The sequence below is a fragment of the Rhinopithecus roxellana genome, chromosome 5 (genome assembly GCF_007565055.1).
Source record: "Rhinopithecus roxellana isolate Shanxi Qingling chromosome 5, ASM756505v1, whole genome shotgun sequence".
NCBI lineage: Eukaryota > Metazoa > Chordata > Mammalia > Primates > Cercopithecidae > Rhinopithecus > Rhinopithecus roxellana.
The window spans coordinates 143637471-143660450 of record NC_044553.1 but is presented as its reverse complement, the minus strand read 5'-3'; the positions used below and the strand labels follow the sequence as shown (position 1 = coordinate 143660450).

Sequence of the window (22980 nt, the reverse complement as noted above, 5' to 3'; positions counted from 1 at the left end):
TATAGTTATATTCCTTATCACCAAGCAGAGAAGGAATATTAAATCAATATTTGTGGAGTGTATGGATTTGCAAGTTGATTGGGAGTAAGATTTTTTCAGAGTTGTCTTTGAACGATATATATGAACTTCCTTGCCTGTCATTTTGTGGTGGTCAGTGATTTGAGTACCTGTTTGCTGGTGCATTCTTGGCTCTGTTACAGGATAGGTCACAACAAAAGGGGCTGTAGGAAGAAAACTTCATTTCTGTGCATGCTTACTAATGGTATTCATAAATTTGATGAATATGTGTGCAAATGTTAGCCCTTATAATCTTCAGAATATTCTTGTGATGTAGGAATGTGGTCTTACAGAAGAAGAAATTAGGGCCCAGTTGGATTAAATGCCATAGCTGAGATTCTTACTTATCCTCTGACCAAAAATGCAGAGCCTCCTTTTAATGTAGCAGACTTCTGACTACCTGTCAAATCACATTATTTCAGTGTAATGTGGTCATTTGAAAGACTTTGATGAACATTCCTTCATTATACAGGGATATCACAGGTTCAGCGTATTATCCCAACCTATTCCAATATAAAAAAGCATTAGGTTCAGCGTCGGAAGGCCTGCACACCAGTCTCACCTGCACGTGTTGTGTTAGCTCTCATTTCTTTTGCGTAATTACTCCAATAATAGAAGTTGTGTGTTTTTACTTTTCCTTGTATACCTCACAGGATTGTTTGTGAATCTAAATTGATATTTGAAAAAAAATTCCTAAGTATGCTAAAACATTTTACATATTATCATCAGTTTCAGAGGCACAAAAGAATTAAATAGGCTAGAGTCTTACCAGTCATCTCCTGTATGCATGTCACAAATCTCAAAGGGAACAAAGCCAGAAAATATCAATTAAGATGTACACATGTATCAGTGTTACCTAAACATGCATGCACTGCTAATGGTGAGAGAAGACCAGCACCTTGATAACCAAGAAGAAATGCATACTCTTTTTTAAAATGTTTTATTTTGAAATAGTGATAAATTTATAGGAAGTTGCCGAAAAAGGGATGCGAAGGTCCTACGCAACCTTCATGCAGTCCCTCAATGTTAATAATTAGCATAACTGGAGTGTAATATAAAAAACACGAATTGCCTTGGTGTTTTCCATAGTTCTGATTTCGCCAGTTGTACCTGTACTCATTTGTGTGTGTGAGTGTGTGTAGGTTTGTGTAATCCATGTAGTTTTATCACATGTATACTTCTGTGCAATCACTCTAAAATCAAGACCCTTACGTATCTAGTCGCTTCGGAATTCCTTGCTCTACTGCTTTTATAGTCACCTCCACTCCTCCTGCAGCACCTGCCAACCATTGATTTTTCTTCCTCTCTATTATTATGTTATTTCCTGAATGTTATATAAACGGAGTTGCATAGTGTATATATTTTTGAGGTTAACTTTTTTGCTCAGCATGATTTCCTAGAGGTGTATCTATGTTGTTACCTATATCAATTGTTTTTTCTTTTTAATGCTGAGTATTGTTCTGTGGTATAGTTGTACCCTAGTTTGTCTAGTCATTCACCTGTTGAAGAGCAGAAGTGTGTGTTTTTAATTACAGCAATTAGGAAACAATGACATTTGAAAGGATCTCATGCGGAGAATTATAAGACAAATTATTAGTCCAAAAATTTTATTGAAGGATCTTTTAAGCATATTTATCACATTTTTTTTCTCTGTATACATGAGGAAAATATAAAACCTCATGCTCTAAAATATAGTCTTTAATAAATTTATTTTTATGAATTGTAACTCAACAAGAGTTACAATTGATTTGGTAAAGTGTGCCTTCAAAATGCTTGATCGTGATCTGTTAGTCTTTCATTATTAATGTACTAATGATCCTGGTGTGTGTGAGTGTGTGTGTGTGTGTTTGCATGTGTGCACATGTGTGTGTTTCCAAAGTGAAATCCTTGAAGGCAGGGGCTGAAGGGCACTCATCATTGTATCTGCAAGACCTAGCACATTGCCAGGCCCCTAAATCATGCCCAATAAGTTTTGTTGAACAAAGTACAATTCCAGAAGTCAAATGCTCTTGACAGAAACTATTTTCTATGCCCCTATTATGTAGGCCACTCTAAGTTTCTGTTGGAGAACCAGAAACTGTCAGGTAAGTGATTTTGTTAAGGGCCAGAGTGGTAGAGCTGGTGGTAAGAAGATCCAATCTTCCTTCCACTAGGTCAGGCTGCATTTCCCAAGAAAATTTTGCATCTTTTTGGAAGTTTTTCCCATTGTATTTTTTAAAATGGTTTTTAAACTGATAAACTAAGAAAATAATCCTTTTCCATTAGAAAAGAATAATAAAAATACAGCTGGTCTGTATTACTTATTACTTCACTTGGGAGTATGGATGTCTTAAAGACTTCACCAGCTTTCTTACAAAAAGAAAAAAAAAAAAAAAAAACAAGAAGCTATTACATTTAGAGAAGCAACTACAGTCATTTGCCTCCCACAAAGGCCACTTTAGTGGTAGATTTTTATTTCATTGGCATCTTGAATAGAGCTAGTCCCCTAGTCTAACAAGTACTTCTAGTACATTCAGAGTCTTCTCTGAGCATGGACAGAGCATTAGATGTCAATAACAGTGATATATTCAAATGAGATTTTTATCCAAAGCCCTTTCATACTCTGGAGCAAAGAAAGTGACCTTTCTAGATAAAATGCCCTCATAATTCTCTATCTAATGTTTTAAACCCAAAGCGTAGTGAAGGAAAGTAATTTAATATTACAGCATCTTAAGATAACTAAGAAATTCCAGCATTCTTGTGTGGCTGGTGAATATGAAGGATAAAATAAAAAGGACCCCTAACCTGAAGACACAGAAGGCCTTTCCTACTAGATTTTGTAAAAGACTAAAATAGATCGACAATGCTAGGCTTGAGTATATGCAGGGCAAAAAGTGTTGCTACCTACATTTAACATTGTTAGGTGCTTTTGTTTTGTTTCTTTTACTCCTCTAATGTAGAAGATGAAATGACAAAAACTAGAGCCTTATAAGAGCCCCAGTTTCTTGCTTCATTTGAGAGGAGTATTGTATGTAAGTCAAAAAATATCATTGAATATTTTGCATGCTAGAAATTCTGTGGCTCAAGGCTGATGCTTTAGACACTGAAGTCCCAGAATTTGCAGGCTAGAGACAAGTGGAAAGAACAAAGTGTCCTCAAAGCAGTGCATTAGAAAGACAGGACTCTTTTATTTGTAGCCTATTTATTCCTTGTCTGTTTTTACTGCTATTCCCAAATAAGGATTTTTAAAACTTTTAAAGTTACTAGAACATGTATGCTTAGGCTTCTCTGCTGTACTCAAGATCTTTCTGCATCTAAGCTTGCAAAATATGGCAAAAGAAATTTGGAAGCTCTCTTTTCCTCCCTTCTGCTATCCTCTCACGAAGGTTTTCATACTTATCCAAGCTGAGCTGTTATTTTTGATATCAACCCTCTCTAAAATAACCTTTCAAGGATTTTAAGTGTAAATGAATCACATGAGTTCACATACTCATATAAATGGCATTTTTTCTACAAAATAAATAACACAAATAAGATTAAAGGATAAAAGTGTTTGGTTTACATTTACTGTGAATGAGATCTGGTCCAAAATGCTTAAAACTAATTCCAGCCACCAGCCATCTGACAAGCTCTCACAACTTCTTCTCTTCTAATTCAAAATTTCTGTTCATTGGCACAAACTTTGGAATCAACTCTTTGGAATGAATTTCTATGAATGGTTTGGCATATTTTTGAATGGTATCTACTGAATGAAGCAAGCATATAAGTATAATACACTGCACCTGTTATGAACTGGCTTAAAAAAATACCACCAAATTCTATAAAAAGGCAATTCTACTGAGTAGGAATGAACATTGATAAGAGTTATTAATATTTACAGTCAGGAAACCTGAATTGAGCAGGTGTTACTATACTAAATGGAGTGAACTCATCAACTTCCAGCAATAGATCATCTTGTAGTGTATCACTTCAGATAAAAATAAAACTTTCTCTAGGGCAAGAAACCAATTAATGCTCTATAGCTGGATTTTAGATCTAATATCACCAGATGATACTAATAAGTTACACTGGAGAATGTGTATGAATAAGTGGGAATAGTTAACTTTTTTTTCAATTAAGAATAAGTGGATTGGATTGATATCACTCTACAGGAAACGAACATGTTATTAGGATTCTACCCCATAGCTATGCCACATGGTGTCTTCTACATTGCCCTAAATTAAAAACGTGATGAAGATGCATTTTATTAAAAGCTTAAAGTCTTTTATACAATACAGCATTTATCTCTTCCAGATATGGAAATGCCAATTCGAAAGGAAAATAATTACTGTAGAGAATTCGTTGTGTCCTAGTTGATCCTACCTTCTAAATATTCTTCTGATCACTGCTCTTCTCTCCATTTTTACTTCTGCCACATTAATTCAACTTTAATATTTTCAAAAAGATTATATCAATAATTTGGCTCTTTGGAGCTGCCAAAATACTCTTTTCTAAAATCAAATTGTATCCCTCCCTGTATTATATCCTTTAGTAGCTCCTCCAATGTCTCAAGGGTAATATCTGGACTTTTTATCTTTTGGGTTTTGGACCATCCCTGTGGTAGATACACTAATATTCCCCAAAAAAAAGTCTGCACTCTGATACCCACAGCCCATAAATATGTCACCTTACATGGCGAAAGGGACTTGACTGTGTTATCCTGAATGAGCCAGGTGAGTCCAATGTAATCACAAGGCTCCTGGTAAGAGAGAAGCAAAAAGCTCAAAATGAAAAAGGAGATTTGACAATAGAACCAGTTTGGAGTAATGCACTTTGAAGATGCAGGAAAGAGCCCAAAGCCAAGGAATGTTGAAGGTCTCTAGAAGCTGGAAAAGGCAAAAAAAAAAAAAAAAAAAAAAAAAAAAAAAAAAAAAAATTCCTTCCTGAAGCCTCCAGAGACATGAAGCTTTGCTAACACCTTGATTTTGGACTTCTGACCTCCAGAACTGTGAGAGAATACAAATTTGTATTGTTTTGAGCCACTAACTTTGTAATAATTAATTATAATATCAAGAGGAAACTAATACAATGTCTAGGAGCTGGGACACCACAAGTGCTCAATACATATTAGATAAATAGGTGAAAAACTTAATGAAGAGCATCAGTATCCATAAAACCTTGTTTCTTTATGGTTTTGTCTTACGTGTTGGCATATTGGATGGCAATTCTGTGAGTCAGATTACAAAGAAATAGAGGTTTCCATCCCTGGAGAAATGTGTGCTTTCAAGCTGCAATTTGAATATTTGACATGGAAAGTCTAGATATTTTATTCATCACAGAGATGTGTGAGGCGTATAACTACAGCATTGTGGTTGAGAGTGCATTCTCTGGAGTTGGCCTGCCTGGATTCAAATTCTAGTTCTACTGCTAACTGGCTGCATAGCCCTATGCAAGGTTTTCAACCAAGTTATGCCTTAATTTTCTCTCTATTTAATTCTCACATAAGAAGGGTTTTATGAGAATTAAATAAAATAAAACATAAGGAATATAAAACTGTGTCTGGCTTATAGTAAGCGCTCAATACATTTTAAGCCTTATTATTATTCCTGTTATTATTATTATTTTTAGGGTTTGTTTTGTAGGACACTAATCACATTTTGGTTTTCAAGAGCGTTAAGAATTCAATTGTACTTGTTCAACAAACACTCCCTCTGGATATATTTTCATCTAATGGCTTCACAGTTGCTTGTATGTAGGCCATATTCTGAAATTATGTTTTTCAATAATAACAGTGATATCATTTTGACGTTACAATTTACCACTTGGGTGCAGTAAAATGGAAATATTTTCCCAGTAATTTATTTATAGTGTTTATCATTTGAATTATTCAAAGGAGACAAAGTTGAGTAAATAATAAGACTAGCATTCATATCTAGTCTTACTATCCCTGACCAAACCTACTGACTTAAGCAGAATTGTTAAATGAAACACTGTTTGAATGGAAAGTGAAACCCTTGATAGCCACAAAGATTTCAAACAAAGAATTTTCTATAGATAGCTTTCTTTTTATGGATACAATGAGACAATATTTGTATTATTGTTTTGACCTAGTGTTTATGAGTTTGGGGTTTGGCAGTTTTCCTAACTATTGTTCCATTCCTGATTGAAAACCTGGAATTCATCTACTTTACATGAATTGTTCCATTCAGATATAACAGTCTCTGCAGTGTTTGATTTTACTGGCTTAGGTCATTCACGTTGCTGCTGGTAGGACTGCGTATGGGAACATAAAATGAACACACGATTAACTTTTACTAAGTTACAGACATTGACAGTGAAATGGAAACCATAACATATACTACTCAGATTCAGTTAGTTAAAGAAGACCCCATAAAAACAGCTTGAGGCTGTCTGTTCATTTTTGTTTTGTTTTTCTTTTATAAAATGAATACTTTTAAGAAATACATTTTAAGCCTTAATGTATACTGATATGTTTGCATATGCATATTGGTGTTCTTGTAAAGAACTCCTATTCTCTTGACCACATTGTCAAATAAGAAATAGCTGTATCTAAACTTTCCAGATTTTTCTTTGATAGAATTATTTTTTCGACCTCATGTATGCAGGATTTAACTAGGTCTGATATTTGATACAATCCCGTGTTTTCAGTGGATATTATATTTTCATGTAAATCTGTTAATTAAAAGCTTTTTATTATTCTTATTTTTTGAACACATTATTTTATCAATTGCTCATTTATTTATTCAATTGTCACTCTTTTCCAATTTTACACTAAATATTAGACATACACTGACAGTGTCACATGACCCTGAAGTCAAAAGATCTGACTGTATTATACCATTCTCTTTATATTGTATTACCAAATAAATTATCTTTGCCATGTAAATTTTACTTTTGCTATACTGAATCAATGTGGGTTGCAGAGAAGCCATTTGGAAAACACTTGGATTAGAATAATTTTAGGTTTTCTGATCTGTTGCATACCAAGCAAAGGAAGGTAATTAGCTCTGTGTACCCTGTACATCGTGGGAACATATTTACATATGAAAATAAACCAAGATGCTTAAATAAGGAAATACTGTTTCAGTTACCACATTAATCAGCTTGAAATATAGTTTGTTCATATCCTTCTTAGCATAGAAGTATTCAATGTCTCCTTACATGTGATTAAATCAACTACATTCAATAAACATTTATTAACATCCACTGTGTTCAAGGCATTTTGCTGAGTGTTACATGCCATAGCCACCAGGTATTAGTAAAACTTGCAATCAGAATATGGGGTTTTGGGGAATGATGGAATAAGAAAAGTAGAGAAAAATAAGGTTAGAAGATAGGTTTAAGTAATATGCTTTGTGTTTTCAATGTACTATTGGCTGGCAGAATGGGGAAAAGCATCTTAGTGGCATGGGTCTCTGGATAATTAGCATTTTAGTGCTCTACAAGTTCAGAGAAACTACTCTGGTAACAAACTATAGAAATGATCCCTGAAAGTACAGTCTTGTATAATTAGCATTTTAATGACTGAGATAGAAAGGTGAAGTAGATGGTATTTGATACAGTTTGGCTGTGTCTCCCACCCAAATCTCACCTTGAACTGTAATAATCCCCACATGTTAAGGGTGGGGCCAGGTGGAGATAATTGAATCATAGGGGCAGTTTCTCTCATACTGTTCTCATGGTAGTGAATGAGTCTCAGGAGATCTGACGGTTACATAAATGGAATTCCCCCCGCACACGCTCTTTCCTGTCTGCCGCCATGTAAGACGTGACTTTGTTCCTTAATCACTTCCCGTCATGATTGTGAGGCCTCCCCAGCTATGCGGAACTGTGAGTTTATGAAACCTTTTTCCTTTATAAATTACCCAGTCTCAAATGTGTCTTTATTAGCAGTGTGAGAACAAACTAACACAGTATTACAGTGAAAATATTCACTTCTTCTCTATACTGGGCCAGAATATGGAGAGGTATTATACTCCTTAGTTTATTTAGATCAGATTTTGTCAAATAACTGCCTTTCATTAATACAATGTTCACCATTTCCAAGAAAAAACTTTCAGAGTCCCACTTTCTCTCTGTTCCTTCTGCCAAGTGACTGTTGTGTTCCAGAGAAGAGTTGCTCTATTAGCTTGTTCTGAGAATGGAGGGGCATGGAACAAAGCCACAGGCAAACATGATAAGCAGGAATGTGAATGAGAAATACACCTCTGTGGTTTTAACCCACTAAGGGTTGGAATCTATTCATTACTAGAGAAAAATGTAGTTTAAACCGTCTGATACAGGGACAAGACACTCTAGAAGATGCTACAAACACACAGAGAAGACATAGAGATAGGAAATTAAACAGCATTTGATTTAGAGACAAAGAGAGTAAGGGAATTGTACATAGAAGTGTTGTTTGTATTCACATTGCAGAGGACCCTATGTGTCTGAATGCTGGAACTAGTAGTAGTTAATAGCTAACTTAATAGGCAATAAGTTAACACTAGATGATTAAACTAGAAAAATGGCTTCTTAGAGCTATACTTCAAGAAACATTTCTCTGACAGCTGGATGTAGGAAGTATTGTGAAGAGAAATGGGAAGTAGAATTTTGGAAAGACTATTCACTTGGCTATATTTACTAAGCACATCTCCTGTGTCAGACATTGAAAGGGGCATAGGTGGTAGAATGAAGAAGCGATCCTTGCTTTCACAAAAGTTACATTTTAGTAGACAGACAGATATTAAATAATAAAACAAGTAAATAATAAAATTTTCTACTGTTAAAAGTGCTAAGAAAAAAACCAGAATGTTATGGTAGTGAATGATAGAGAAAATTTACTCAGGACCATAAGGACAGCTACTCAACAGCTTCTTAAGCAAATAATATCAGAGGAATGCCTAAAATAGGAGGTGATAATTGGAACCATGGGAATTGCAAGGTTTCAATGACTGTGAAAAGCATTCTCAGACTGATTTGTTATTTAGTCCAAAGGATAAATTCTCAGACTGATTTGTTATTTAGTCCAAAGGATAAAAGAAAAAGAAGATGCCAATATTACTGATTTTTTGGGCCTGGATAACTGGCGACTTGGTAGACCCTTCTGCAGAAATAACTATTTTGGGACTCAGTTTCTAAGAGGAAAAGAGACTTCTCGGTGCCAATTATTACGAAGCTACAATACAGATATGGAGGAAAGATAGGAATGTCCAATGGACAATGGGCAATGTAGGTTTGGAACTGGAGAAAAAGACTGTGGCTAGGAATATTGACTTCAAAATCGAAACTTTAGTTAAATATGAAATGTCTAAGGTAGACTGAAGCTTGAAGTTGAATATTTGGTAGTCTGGGGAATAAATGTATTTGAAAAGTTGTTAGAGAGACTAAAGGTAAAACCTGTATAGTATAAAATTTGTGTTAGCCTGTCATTTGAAAAACCAGAAGGTGCAGCCCAAAGAATTTGGCCTACTATGATCTGGGCTCTGACTATCTCCATCTTTGTGATCCTTAACAAGATATCTTATTTCTCAGTCAGTTTTATCATCTATAAGATGGAGATAATAAATTGCATCTTGGTTGGTGCTGTGTCTGAAAGTTCGTGTCCCCCTCAAATTCCTATGTTAAAATAACTCCCAGGGTGATGGTATTAGGAGGTGAGGATTTGGGGGAAGGGATTAGGTCATGAAGGTAGAGTCCTTACGAATGGAATTCATGCCCTTACAAAAAAGGCCTCAGAGAGCTACCTGGCCCCTTCCACCATGTGAAGACACAGCAAGAAATTGGCAGTCTGTATCTGGAAGAAGGCCCTCATGAGAACCTGACGATGCTGGCACCCTGATCTTGGACTTCCTAGCCTTTAGAAATGTGATAAATAAGTTTCTGTTGTTATAAGCTACCCAGTCTATGGTGTTTTCTTATGACAGCCAGAATAGACTAAGGCAGCTGGAAATTTGGGGGAGAATGAAATGACATGACTTATTGAAGTATCTCTCATGGTGCTTGGCACGTAGAGTAGGTTAAGTGTTACTTTCTATTTCCAACATTGTTATCCAGGACTTCCTCATGTCCATCCAATATATCAACAGTTATCTAGGAATCTTACACTATCTGAATCTTGTCAGAATCCCTTTCATAAGATTCACTTTTAGTCCTATCATTTTTTCTATAAAGTGTTTTCTGACTATCCCAGCCTCTTCTGAATTGCTATATCATATATTGTCTATGTTAGTCATTGGCTCACAATTTATCTTTTAGGTCCTGATTCCTTTCCAGATTACAAGTCACTTGCATACAAATGTTGTCTCATATATTTTGAATTCCAGTGACTTTCATGTTATCCCATCTAGAGTGGGAACTTTAAGAAAATGAATATCTTTATTGATGATATTTTTAATATAGTAGAAGTTATTTCATCTAACCCAAACAGGACCTGTAGTTAGAGAAATAATTTTTAAAAATACTATTATAGGTGAAACTTATATAAAATGTAACACATATACCATAACAAGTTTATGTCAACTTTAAACAAGACCTGCAAAGTGTGCCAGGAAGGCAGTCTTCAACAGGTAAACCCTAGCATGTGTGCTGTTTATTTCCCCAGTGTGGTGTCTGTGAATGCTGGCTGAGTTTGAACAGCAAGGAATGAGTGTATAATAATATATTCCATGTCACTTGAGCTGAAAACTTCAGCATGACTACTGACTCTTCACTTTTTAACAGTTCTGTCCCCATGTCTGATAATCACATACTTCTTAATTTTCCATTTCAACATACATTACCCTCATATAAACACTTGTTACCTAACTCTAAGATCATCATCACTGCAATGTGACTGTTCTCCTCACATCCAGTATAACATCTTTTTATTACTGGGTTGCTAGAAATTTCCTTTTCAGAGTTCCACTAACTTTAATTAAAAATAGAACTTCAAAAATATTCTTATTTTCTTTTTTATTTTTCATTATCCCCAATTTGCCCACAGATCTCTACTTTTGATATCAATGGTTTATGTTATCCTGACTAAAACTTCATCATGCACAGGTATTTCCATGCTGATGATATTTTATAGGTCTCATATTCTGTTATGAATCTAGTAGTCTTAGCTGCGCAATTATCTAAGCAACCAGAAGTTTGAAATCATTATGTTGTGACAAAGCCTTGACTTGCTCCTTAAATTATGATTGAACACTGATTTATTCCTCAGATATCATTGCAATGGTGCTCAGTCTCTAATTGATACAGGTAAAAGTAGAGCTCACTCAAATCTTGAGGGAGAGAGATGGGTTGCTGGTGACAAGCAAGAAGGGATGTCCTGCAAGAGCAGATTTAGAGGAGTGAGAATATTAATGACATTAAGGCTCTACCTCTGCTTACCCCATTGCTATGTCACCTCAGTTTTCTTTTCCCTGAGTAACCATGAATTAAAATAAGTCACCTGTACTTATATAGCATAAAAATGAAAAGGGTCTCCATTTTCTCTTCTTATCTTTAACAGTTGCTTAAAGTATTAATTATTAATACTTAATAATCAGTATTACAAAAAGTATTGCTACTGTTTGCCAAATAAACAATTTCATCATCAACAACATTAGCTATAAACCTAAAGTCTAGGTACAACATAGGGATAAGAAAAAAAAAACCCTACATGAATCCTTGAAAATTGTAGCAAAAATAAATTAAATAAAAATAAATCATCAAAGCCCTATGGAGGGTCAACAGAAAAGCAGAAGTAATGGGTTGTTTTGGTTCAGTTAAAAATAAGAAATCATGGGGCAGGGTGTAGTGGCTCAAGCCTGTAATCCCAGCACTTTGGGAGGCCGAGGTGGGTGGATCACAAAGTCAGGAGTTTGAGACCAGCCTGGCCAATATGGTGAAACTCCATCTCTACTAAAGACACAAAAATTAGGTGGGCATGGTGGCACGTGCCTGTAACCCCATCTACTCGGGAGGCTGAGGCAGGAGAATTACTTGCACCAGGAGGTGGAGGTTGCAGTGAGCCAAGACGATGCCACTGCACTCCAGCCCAGCTGACAGAGCAAAATTTTGTCTCAAAAATAAATAAATAAATAAATAAGAAATCGTTAGTGGAACCAAAAAAAAAAAAAAAAAAAAAATTGCTAGATATAAGTGATGCAAATAAGACACAAGAAAATTCAATACCTTTACTTAAGTATGTATTTAATTCAGTAAATTCCATCAAAAGATGTGTATGTCATGTCATGATCATATTTCTTTCCATTTTCCCTGGGAAATTATTTGGTGCATAACTACAGTCACAGATTTGCATGTGGTTTATGACAAAATGAAGAAGTAGAGTGACATTGGTAAATGTGTACAGAGCAAAAGCAGTTTTCTCAGGCCAAATGAAATATTTATCGGCCAAATGAGTTTAGATAACTATGTGCAAGGCCAGATCCATAAGGCTTCAAAATTTTGGAACTCAGTGCCGAGACATCATTTCAGAAGACTCTGTGAAATCAGCAGCATATGGCTTTTTAATTCTTTCTTGAAAAAAAGACCACTCTATCTGTTGCTTCTCAGAAACACACACACACACACACACACACACACACACACACACACACTCGACAAATGGGTCTTGGATTTATTCAGCTAATACTGCAGAAGAATGGTATTGCATAAATAAACCACAACACCCTGATCTCAAGCAGCCTAAACTAATCCTGGGTTCTGCCAAATTCAATATATACATAAATAAAAGCAAACAGAATAGCAAACAAATATTCAGTGAGGTATAATTCAACTTTGGAATTAAGGTTTTTTTAAAAAGTACATTGCCCTCAGGCAAACTTATAAAAAAATTTGATTTCCTTTTGGCAAATTTGTAAGGAGGGGGCAGAAAGAATCTTTTAAGACTTCATGGTGGGAATCACCACATTTAGGAATTTGCTGCAGCCATGATTCCAAAAACATGACAGCTTTTAACAAAATCCAGATTTTTAGGACACATCCAAGACTAGTAGTAATCAATTCTGAACTTCAGTTTCCTCTATAAATCGTCCATTTGACAGCTTCATTTGTAAATCTAATATCCCACTCAGCCTCAGCAGGTGATTTTTGAACCCTCTCTGGGATGGTTAATACTCCACGTTAACTTGATTGGATGCAGGGTATTAATCCTGGGTGTGTCTGTGTGGGAGTTGCCCAAAAGAGATTCACAGTTGGGTCAGTGGGCTGGGGACGGCAGAGCCACCCTTAACCTGATGGGCACAATCTAATCAGCTTCCAGCAAGTATCAAGCAGGAAGAAAAATGTGCAAAGGCGAGACGACAGGCCTAGCCACACAACGTACATCTTTCTCCTGTCCTGGATGCTTCCTGTCCTCAAATATCGGACTCCAAGTTCTTCAGTTTTGGGACTCAGACTGGCCCTCTTTGCTCCTCAGCTTGCAGACAGCCTATTGTGGGACCTTGTGATCATGTAAGTTAATACTTAATAAACTCTGTATATATATATATAGAGTTAAAAATAAAAAAACTCTATATATATAGATATGGGTTAAAAATCACAAGCATTCACTAAGTTGCTTATTCTAATGAATGGGACTTACCTCCTTTCCTTTTCTCAACCCTGTCATCCAATGCATCATCTAATTCTGTTACCTCTGCCTTCAAAATATATCTAAACATGGCTATTTCTCACTATCTCCACTTCTCCACTACCACCATCCTCCTCAAAGCCACCATTTTCTCCTTCCTGGAATACCAAACTCCTCATTGATCCTCTTTCCACAATCCAGCATGGAAGGCTCCAGACGATCCATTCATCTCACCAACTTTATTTTCCACTAATCTCCCCTTCTCCCTCAGGATTCCTCCAGTAACAAGAACCAGTTTGCCCATCCCAGCCAAGCCAAGCAAAGACCATTGCAGTGGCTGCTCTCATCCTGGAATATCTTTCCCAAAATACCTTGTTGTTTCCTTCATTTACTGCGTTCAGCTATTTGGTCAAACATTATTCAAAGGTTCTATCATCTCTGAAGAAGTGACCTTTACCACTCTTTATCTTCTTGTCCTGACATTTGCTGTATTAGGCCCTTCTTGCCTTGCTTAAAGAAATACTGAGACTGGATGATTTATGAAGAAAAGAGGTTGGATTGACTCGTGGTTCCTCAGGACTTTACAGGAAGCATGGTGCTGGCATCTGCTTGTCTTCTGGTGAAGCCCCAGGGAGCTTTCAATAATGGCAGAAGGCAAAGAGGTAGGAGACACATCACATAGTGAGAGCAGGAGCAAGGGCACGAGAGAGTGGGGGTGGGAAGGTGTCACCAGCTTTTTTTTTTTTTGAGACAGAGTCTTGCTCTGTCGTCCAGGCTATAGCGCAGTGGTGCGATCTCGGCTCACTGCAACCTCCACCACCTGGGTTCAAGTGATCCTCCTAAGCCTCCCAAGTAGCTAGGATTACAGGCACATGCCGCCATGCACAGCTAATTTTTGTATTTTTAGTACAGATGGGGTTTCGCCTGGCCATGTTGGCCAGGCTGGTCTCGAACTCCTGACCTCAGGTGATCCACCTGCCTCGGTCTACCAAAGTGCGGTGAGCCACTGCACCCGGCCGCACAAGTTTTTAAATGACCGAATATCATGAAAACTCATGCATGAAAACTTTTGCAAAGACATCACCAAGCGATGAGGGATCTGCTCCTGTGATCCAATTACCTCCCACCAGGCCCTAACTCCAGCATTGGGGATTACAATTCAGCATGAGATTGGGTTGGGGACAAATATCCAAACTATATCATTTACTTTATAACAATTATCACTACTTGTAATTATCTCTCTCTCTCTCTCTCTTTTTTTTTTTTTTTTCTTTTTTTGTATCTCTTTCTTCTCTAAGTACCATGAGGTCTGGTAGTCTTGTTCACTTTTGTATCCACAGAACGTGGACTAAAGTTTCACCCATAGTAGGAGGAGCATAATCACTTGTACTTTATAAACATCCCTTCAGTGATACCCTATTGCCACAGCACTGATCTATATATGTCATTATGTAATTATTTTTCATTTTCAAGTGCTACTTGAAAGCATAGGCTACTATTTTGCATGAATTATTTTATATAATTATTCCTTAAGACTATCTAAGAAGAGGATATTGATTTTTGCTTTATTGATTATGACCCAAAAGTATCTACCCGTTATGAAGAACATAATAATTATATTCTCTATCTTATTGGGAAGTTAATTGGACGGAAGCAGAAACATAGACACCAAGTTTGGCAAACATTTTCCTTCTCAGATAATTGACTATATAACTCATTTCACTGCTTTGGAGGTGTAGAGAGCATTGAAAGATTATTTTCTTTGATCTCTGCAATATTGTCTTGTTTCTCTGATCCTCCGTTTATTCATCTATAAAGTGGGGCTACTACACTGAGTTCTCAAGGTCATTTTGATTATTTAAAAAATATACATAAATATATGTTTATTTAAGTGAAGGATCACTGGGCCCCATCCCTGAGCCCATTTTTACCCACAAACACACATGGATACATATATACAACTTCAAGTGATATCTGCAAAGCATGCTACACGCCAGATTCTTCTTACCCTTTGCTCTATTTCTGTCCTAAAAACACTATTTTGAAGAGTAATTCAAAGCCAGGTGCAGTGGTCTGTGCCTGTTGTCCCAGATATTCAGGAGTAGATAGAGAGACCCAGTCTCAAAAAACAAACAAGCAAAAAGAAAGTAATTCAATGTTGATCAAGGGAGAAATAAATGTAAAAGGACCACCTTTGTCTCTTCCCTCTTGCTTCCAACTTTCATCTTCTTTTCTCTGCACAGGTCTCTGGTTTCCCAGGGGTTTTCAAAGCCCTTGATTTGTAGAGCAATGGTTATTTTTCAGAAGTGGACATATTTAAATATGAAAGTTAACTTGGAGAGACACATTATAGATTTCTTGGCAAGGCAAGTCTGTAATATTGCGTTTCTTTGGGAAGTGTTATTGACTTTTTCTTCGAATTTGTCTGGTACCATTTTATAAAGTGAAACCTCTGATGGGCAATTGGAATACAGATTGAGATCTGGCATTGCGCTACTTTTCATCGGTCGCCGGTGCTGGGGTGTTTCCCTCTGGATGCTAAGTAAAGGATAGAGAATCACATATGTCACCTTCAGAGTGAAGGATGAGATTTGATTTTGTTGTTAACAGGAGTCCTATTATAATAGTTTCATACCTCAGTTAGAGCGGTGAGACCATGCACAATTATGCAATAGTTTTGCTAAGCAGATGTGCCTTTTCAGTATCGAGATCACTCAATTCTTTGAAAGCTCAAGAGCAGAAATGACTTTCTCATAACGTGAGACTTGGGAAATCAAGGCAGTACATCAGCATTTTTGCCCTGAAAACTTTACGCCAGCTTGTTAGTCTGCATGGGGAGAAATAATCAGAACTCATAACAGCACTATTACTCACAGAGAAGAAAATGGTCTGGAAAATGGGCAAGGATGACAGGGGAGGTTCTGCTCCATCTGGACTATGCCTCCAGGAGGATAGCCTACCAACTATCCATGGATGAGGGGGGCCTTAGCCTGTGGTCCCAAAACATGGGACTTTGGAGAAAGCCATTTCTACAAATACAATAAAAGCACAGGGAGGATGCTGCTTCTATAAAAACTGTACTAGAGGCCAATTCAGTTTCTGAAATGGAAGCTTTGGGATTGAGTTGAGTACTAAGACTTTGCTAAGAGATTTTAGAGATACCCTAGAATACACGCTTTTTGTGTGTGTGTATGACAAAGGAACTGATAGTGGCTTTCACAGCATTTAACAATTAGCACCCACTATCAGTGCTTCCCGTTTCTCTCCATATACACAAGAAACATATTTCTCTCCCAAAGTTGAAGGGCTGCAGACTAGTGGGCCTTATTGGTGAGTTTTTGTTTTAAAATAAGAACACACAGTTTTCAGCTTAATCTGTGCTTAGATGCACAGTGATCTTCCATGCATTTTGCTTAGGATGTTTCAAGCACTGAATGAATAATTATTATGGAACTCCAGTTATCTGCTTAGAAATTAATGGTTTTCTCCTGAGGAGGGGAATAAATGTTTTCAAAGTAATTTCTTTCCTTCATGATCAATGTTTAGCGGAAATGCGTCTTGAGCACTTAGCTTGCTAGTTCAGAATACATTTAAGAGGATGTTTACTCTGAAACTTGACAAAAAGGTTATTACTAAGGCAGGATTAGTTGAGATAAGGGAGCAAATTCCTAGAAATTACTCTACTTTTATCTTCAGTAATACTTCTCTTTAACCTTACGTATAAGAACTTTATCAACTACTGTGACTGTCAAATTTGGGAGTCACTGAGTCCATAGTTACAACAAAGAGAATTGTTTAAACAAAGATTTATTTATTCATTGGTATATTCATCCATTCAAAAATAAATATATGGCCCAGGCACAGTGGCTCATGCTTGTAATCTCAGCTCTTTGGGAGGCTGAGGCAGGAGGATTGCCTGGCCCATAGTTCAAGACCAGGCTGAGCAACATAGAGAGACTCTGTCTTTACAAAAATAAAATTTAAAAATTAGCTGGGCATGGTAGTGTATGCCTGTGGTCCCAGGCTGAGGCAGGAGAATCACTTGAGCCTGAGAAGTTGAGGCTACAGTAAGTCCTGATTGTACCACTGCATTCTAGCCTGGATGACAGAGACCCTGTCTTAACAAAAATTAATTAATTTAAAAAGATAAAATAAATACATGTTCTAGGCACTAAGGAAATAATGAATGAAGTAGTCCAATTTTCTATCCTGCTAGAATTTGTGTCACTAGGGATTGTCCTTATTTTTCTTATGTTGAAATTATAGACCCCAAGAAATTTACAACTAAAAGGTATGTTATGGAAATCCATTCAAAGCACTTCAGTCATTGTACAGGTAAGTACAATGAGACTCTAGAAGGCGACGTATTACCCAGGGTCTTGCACTGTTCCGTAGCAGGTATTGTAGTGTAATAGCATCCAGGGCTCTAGGACTTAGTTTTAATCTCCTAGGGCTGCCATAACAAAATACAATCGAGTGGCTTAAAACAACAGACATTTATGCTCTCACTGTTATAGAGACTACAAAGTGCAAAATCAAGGAGTCAGCGAGGTTGGTTCCTTACGGGGGCTCTCAGGACGAATCTGTTCCATGCCTCTCCTGGCTTCTGGTGATTGCTGCTGTCCTTGGTGTTTCCTGGCTTGCAGTTGTGTCACTACTTTACCTCTGTTGTCATATGGCATTCCCCCGTGTGTCTCCATGGCCTTTTCATAAGAACACCAGGCCTTGGATTTAGGCCCCACCTTCATTTAGGAAGACCTCGTTTTAGCTTGATTACACCTGCAAAGACACCACCAACCTTCCCACAGCCCCTTAACATGTCTTTTTGGAGGACACACTTCAACCCACAACATGTCCTTAGTCTTGTGCTCTTTATATACCAGGCTGCTTCTAGCCTTGAAGGAGTACCTGCTATTGTGAATGTTTTGTTTGTTGTTGTTGTGTGTTTTTATTGAGACGGAGTCTCTGTTGCCAAGGCTGGAGTGCAGTGGTGCAATCTGGGCTCACTGCAAGCTCCACCTCCCGGGTATAATCAATTCTCCCACCTCAGCCTCCCAAGTAGCTGGAATTACAGGCGTGTGCCACCATGCCCGGCTCATTTTTGTATTTTTAGTAGAGATGAGGTTTCACCATATTGGCTACACTGGCCTCAAACTCCTGATCTCAGATGATCACCTGTCCTGGCCTCCCAATATTGTGGAATTTTTATTGTTCACATTAGAAAGAAACTTTGGAGTTCAAGAAAACAATACGGATTTCAAAAATCACTTGTAGTCTCACTTTAAAACACATGTAAAGTTGCATATGACTTTGAGCAATTTATGTACAATGTCTGGAAAGAAGACAAGTAAAATAATAGTGTATTTCTACTATATTGCATCTTTCTTAATTACATACCTAACCCCATTCTGCCTAGTTTTTTAAAGAAATTAAATTTTCAAACAAAAAAGAAAAAAGTCATAATGCTAATAGAGATGAGTGCTTTTCAATTCTAGTACCCCAAGGGAAACCAGTCTTGGTTGTCACTTTCCTGGGGCTTCCTCATGACTATAAATTCTAGGTAGGCTTACTTCCTGTCCTGGAAAGATAGAACTCACTCTTGAGATCCTAGCTCATTTGTAAGGTATTTCCAGAACAGAGGAAAAGTTGTGCCAAGTGTTGCAAATCATATACGATCTGTGAGAAGAGACCCTCAAACGATTTCATTTACAAGGACATAAAACATACTGTAATTTGAGCCATAGTCCTTCAAGAAAGGGATCGGTGCACCATTCATTCTGCTATGCAATGTAGCCCATGCACAATCTTCTCAAGTTTTTTTTCTGGTTACATTTGCCAAGTCTTTTAATTTTTTTTTTTTTTTTTTGCTTTAAAAATGTTTGATCAGGATGATACAACTGACTATAATATTATCTTCCAAATGCTATGGAAAATAAGCATTAAGTGTTGCTATCATAATTTAATTTACCATAAATTAAGCAAAAAAAAAAAATCAAAAAGAGTTCATGTCAATTGAAGAAAGGTACAAAGGAATTATCAATATACTGCGGATTAAAAATCTAATTTTCCTAGGGGGAATAAAACAAGATTTTAATAAAACAAGATGGGTGTGTTAAAATAAGACTATTTTATTGAATGTTTGAACCAATTTTCTGGAAAAAATTCAAATACCATATCAGACATCTTTTATGCCTTGCTTTGTATCTTCTCAGACTCTCAGCCATTGTTCTAGCTGCTGGAGAGATGGTCATATCTGTGTGATGTCTGATCAAGTTCACCAAAGCGCAGTCTAGTAGTGCAGATACCTCTTGCCTCCCGTCTGGGAGTCCTTGTGAAAAGATGACCAACTTGTCTTAGCTTTCCCAGGAATGTCCTGCTTTTAGCAATGGGAAGTCTCTTAACCAAGGGTTAAGACTGGTGATGCTAGCATCTTAATAAAGACATACGTAACCCGTCAGTCCCAGACACACCAGAACATTTGGTCTTTTTACTGTGGACCTTTCGGCATGAGCCCCCATGGAATCCAGTTTAATGCCCATGCATATGCAACTTCTAAGCGTGTGCATGTGTGTGTGTGTTTGTGTGTGTGTGTGTGTGTATGCGCGTGTGTTGTGGGGAATGGTGGTGTTAAACTTCTATGGGGTAAATTTTCATCCAATGAATGTTAGGAGCTGAGTGCATTCTTCCTCCTTTCTTCCCTGGTGCTGATTGCTCTGATATGCAGTTCATGCAATTTCTCAGAGGATGGTTTCATAGAATTAAGCAATTAGTTGCATTTAGGGGAACCCACCTGATATTGGCTTTTCTTTCTTCCTTACTGTTGTGTACTGAATGTTTATGTCTCCCCAAAACGCATATAACCCCCTATGTAATAGTACCGGACATGGACCTTTGGGAGGTGATTAGGTTGTGAGGGTAAAGCCCTTGTGAATAAGATTGAAGCCATTATAAAAGAAGCCAGAGAGAGTTCTCACACCAGCTCTGTCATGTGACAAGATGGCCCTCTGTGAACGAGGAAGTGGGTCCTCATTAGACATTGAATCTGCCAATGTCTTGATCATGGAATTCCCAGCTTCCAGAACTGTGGGAAATAAATGTTTGTTATTTAAGCCACCCAATTATGCTACTTTTGTTACAGCAACTTGAATGGACTGACACCCCCGTTGCAGTCTTTCCTATCCCCCCTACTCCCTGGGCTTTTATTCCAGAATGAAGCCCTTGCCTCAGGGTTCACTTTTTGTGAACACAGGCTACAAAAGTTGACATAAGAAAGTGAACCTGGAAATAAACCTTCAGGATCAGATGTTGGGATGGGATTACTCATGGCAATAATGATCTCACTGCTGGGATAAATGGTATTTCTATGACCCCTAGCATGCAATAGCATCACAATTTCCCAGGCATTTATTCATGGTTAGTTAGGGTATAGTGCAGGAGGAAGGTAAGACATTGGGCTGTGCAGCAGCAGTAGCACTTGGAATATATGGGATATTAATAATTACAAGAATTGTTGAGCAAGTTAATCATTATTAACTACATTGAAAGTCTTAGTAAAAGCATCAGGCTCGGAACAGTCAGTTGTCAAGTCATGATATGCTTTGAAAGTCAATATTGCCCTGTATTAGTCTGTTCTCATGATGCTAATAAAGACGTACTTGAGACTGAGTAATTTGTAAAAGAAAGGGTTTTAATGGAATCCCAGTTCCACATGACAGGGGAGGCCTCGCAATCATGGCAGAAGGCAAAGGAGAATCAAAGGCACATCTTACACAGTGGCAGACAAGAGAGCTTGTGCAGAGGAACTCCCATTTATAAAACCATCAGATCTTGTAAGACTTATTCACTAGCATGAGAACAGTATGGGGGAAACTGCCCCCATGATTCAATTATCTCCACCGCCCTTGACATGTGGGGATTATTACAATTCAAGGTGAGACTAGGTGAGAACACAGCCAAATCATGTTGTCCGCCATGCTTTGAAAAACATTTTTTTATCCCCTGCAATTACTGAGCATATTATGCTAAAAATCAAGACCAGGTTCTAGTTATAAGAGTGGCAGAGTTACAAAAGAAACAAAATGCCCATTCTGAACAGATCTCCTTTGCCAAAGTCAGGAATTATGAAAAGAGTGAATCTCTGGGCCCCAGGATAGGGTATTTGAGTGGTTGATACTGAGAATCTCGAATTCCACATTTCCTCAAATCCTCTGTGCTGGTATAATCAGTTCCTTCTTCTTGAGAAACCTCCCCTTGTTTTGAGACTTCCCTTGAGGCAGGTGACTTGTAGGATTAGTGGAGGACAGCTCCACTAATGGAGGGTAGAATTTGGTAGAGAAATTACCCAGCCTTCACAGCCTTTGATAAAATTATTCTGAGGCATGTCTTGTAGTATTTCTCAGAGCATGCCCAATGGTATTGAGCCCCAGCTGCCCACAGTGATAACTCATTCATAACTCATTCATAAAGGAACAATTTATTGAAACTTCTCCATTCTCTGACTCACACCAGTTCATTACTTAGTGTTTACTATTGGAGCAATCCAAACTAAGACACATCAAGGTAGAAAATCTATCATCCCTTCTTTGGGACAATGCAAATGAATTAATGGGGGTGAGGGTGTGGTTAGGAGGAGACTTCCTTTACCTGATTTGGTACCCAGAAAAGCAGAGGGAAACAAATTTGCCAAAGAATCATAAGATACTATGGTTTCAGGAAGCATCTCTTGATGAGGCAAAGCAGAAGAAAGACAATCTGTTGTAAGTTCTCCAGCTATCTGGTTAATAGAGATAAACCTTCTGTAGCAATCCCTATAGATGTATGGTTTGCCTAACTTGTGATCCATAATAGTAGGTCTTCTGACAATGATAATGGTCATTAATATTTATTTAGCAATTTGATTTGTGCCAGAAACTGTGGAATGCTCTCTACACATTATTTTGTATAGTCACCACAAAAACCCTGTGAGCTAGATTCAATTAAAATCCTGGTTTCAGAAATGAGGAAGCTCAACCTTAAATAATTTAATTAAGTCTTGAAGGCTCCCCTGGAAAAAGTTAGGTGAGAGTAAAATAGTGTGAGAAGATTCACTTTTGATAATTAGCCATTTAATTTATCTTCAGAGTCCAAAGGAAATAGGTATTTTTTAACCCTGTGCTTGTTGCAGATGAGGAAACAAGCCCGGAAAGTCTTAATAAATTGCCAAGAATCATGCACTGGAGAGAACATTGAAGAAACCAGAACTGTGGTGTTCATGACCATCATGTATCCATTGCCGCATGCTACTGATCTGCAAAAGCAATCTCTGCTATTCCAGCTGATCACGAGGCCAATCTTAGTATCAAATTTTTACTGTTTCTTTCAGTATATGCATATAACAAACAATTCAAACTGCAAAAGAGTATAGA

The 22980-nt window shown here is 37.3% G+C and overlaps 1 pseudogene; it reads right to left on the bottom strand.

Annotated features, from left to right (window-relative positions):
* Positions 1-7460: 7460 nt before the first annotated feature.
* Positions 7461-7539, bottom strand: LOC115898093 (annotated as a pseudogene).
* Positions 7540-22980: the final 15441 nt, after the last annotated feature.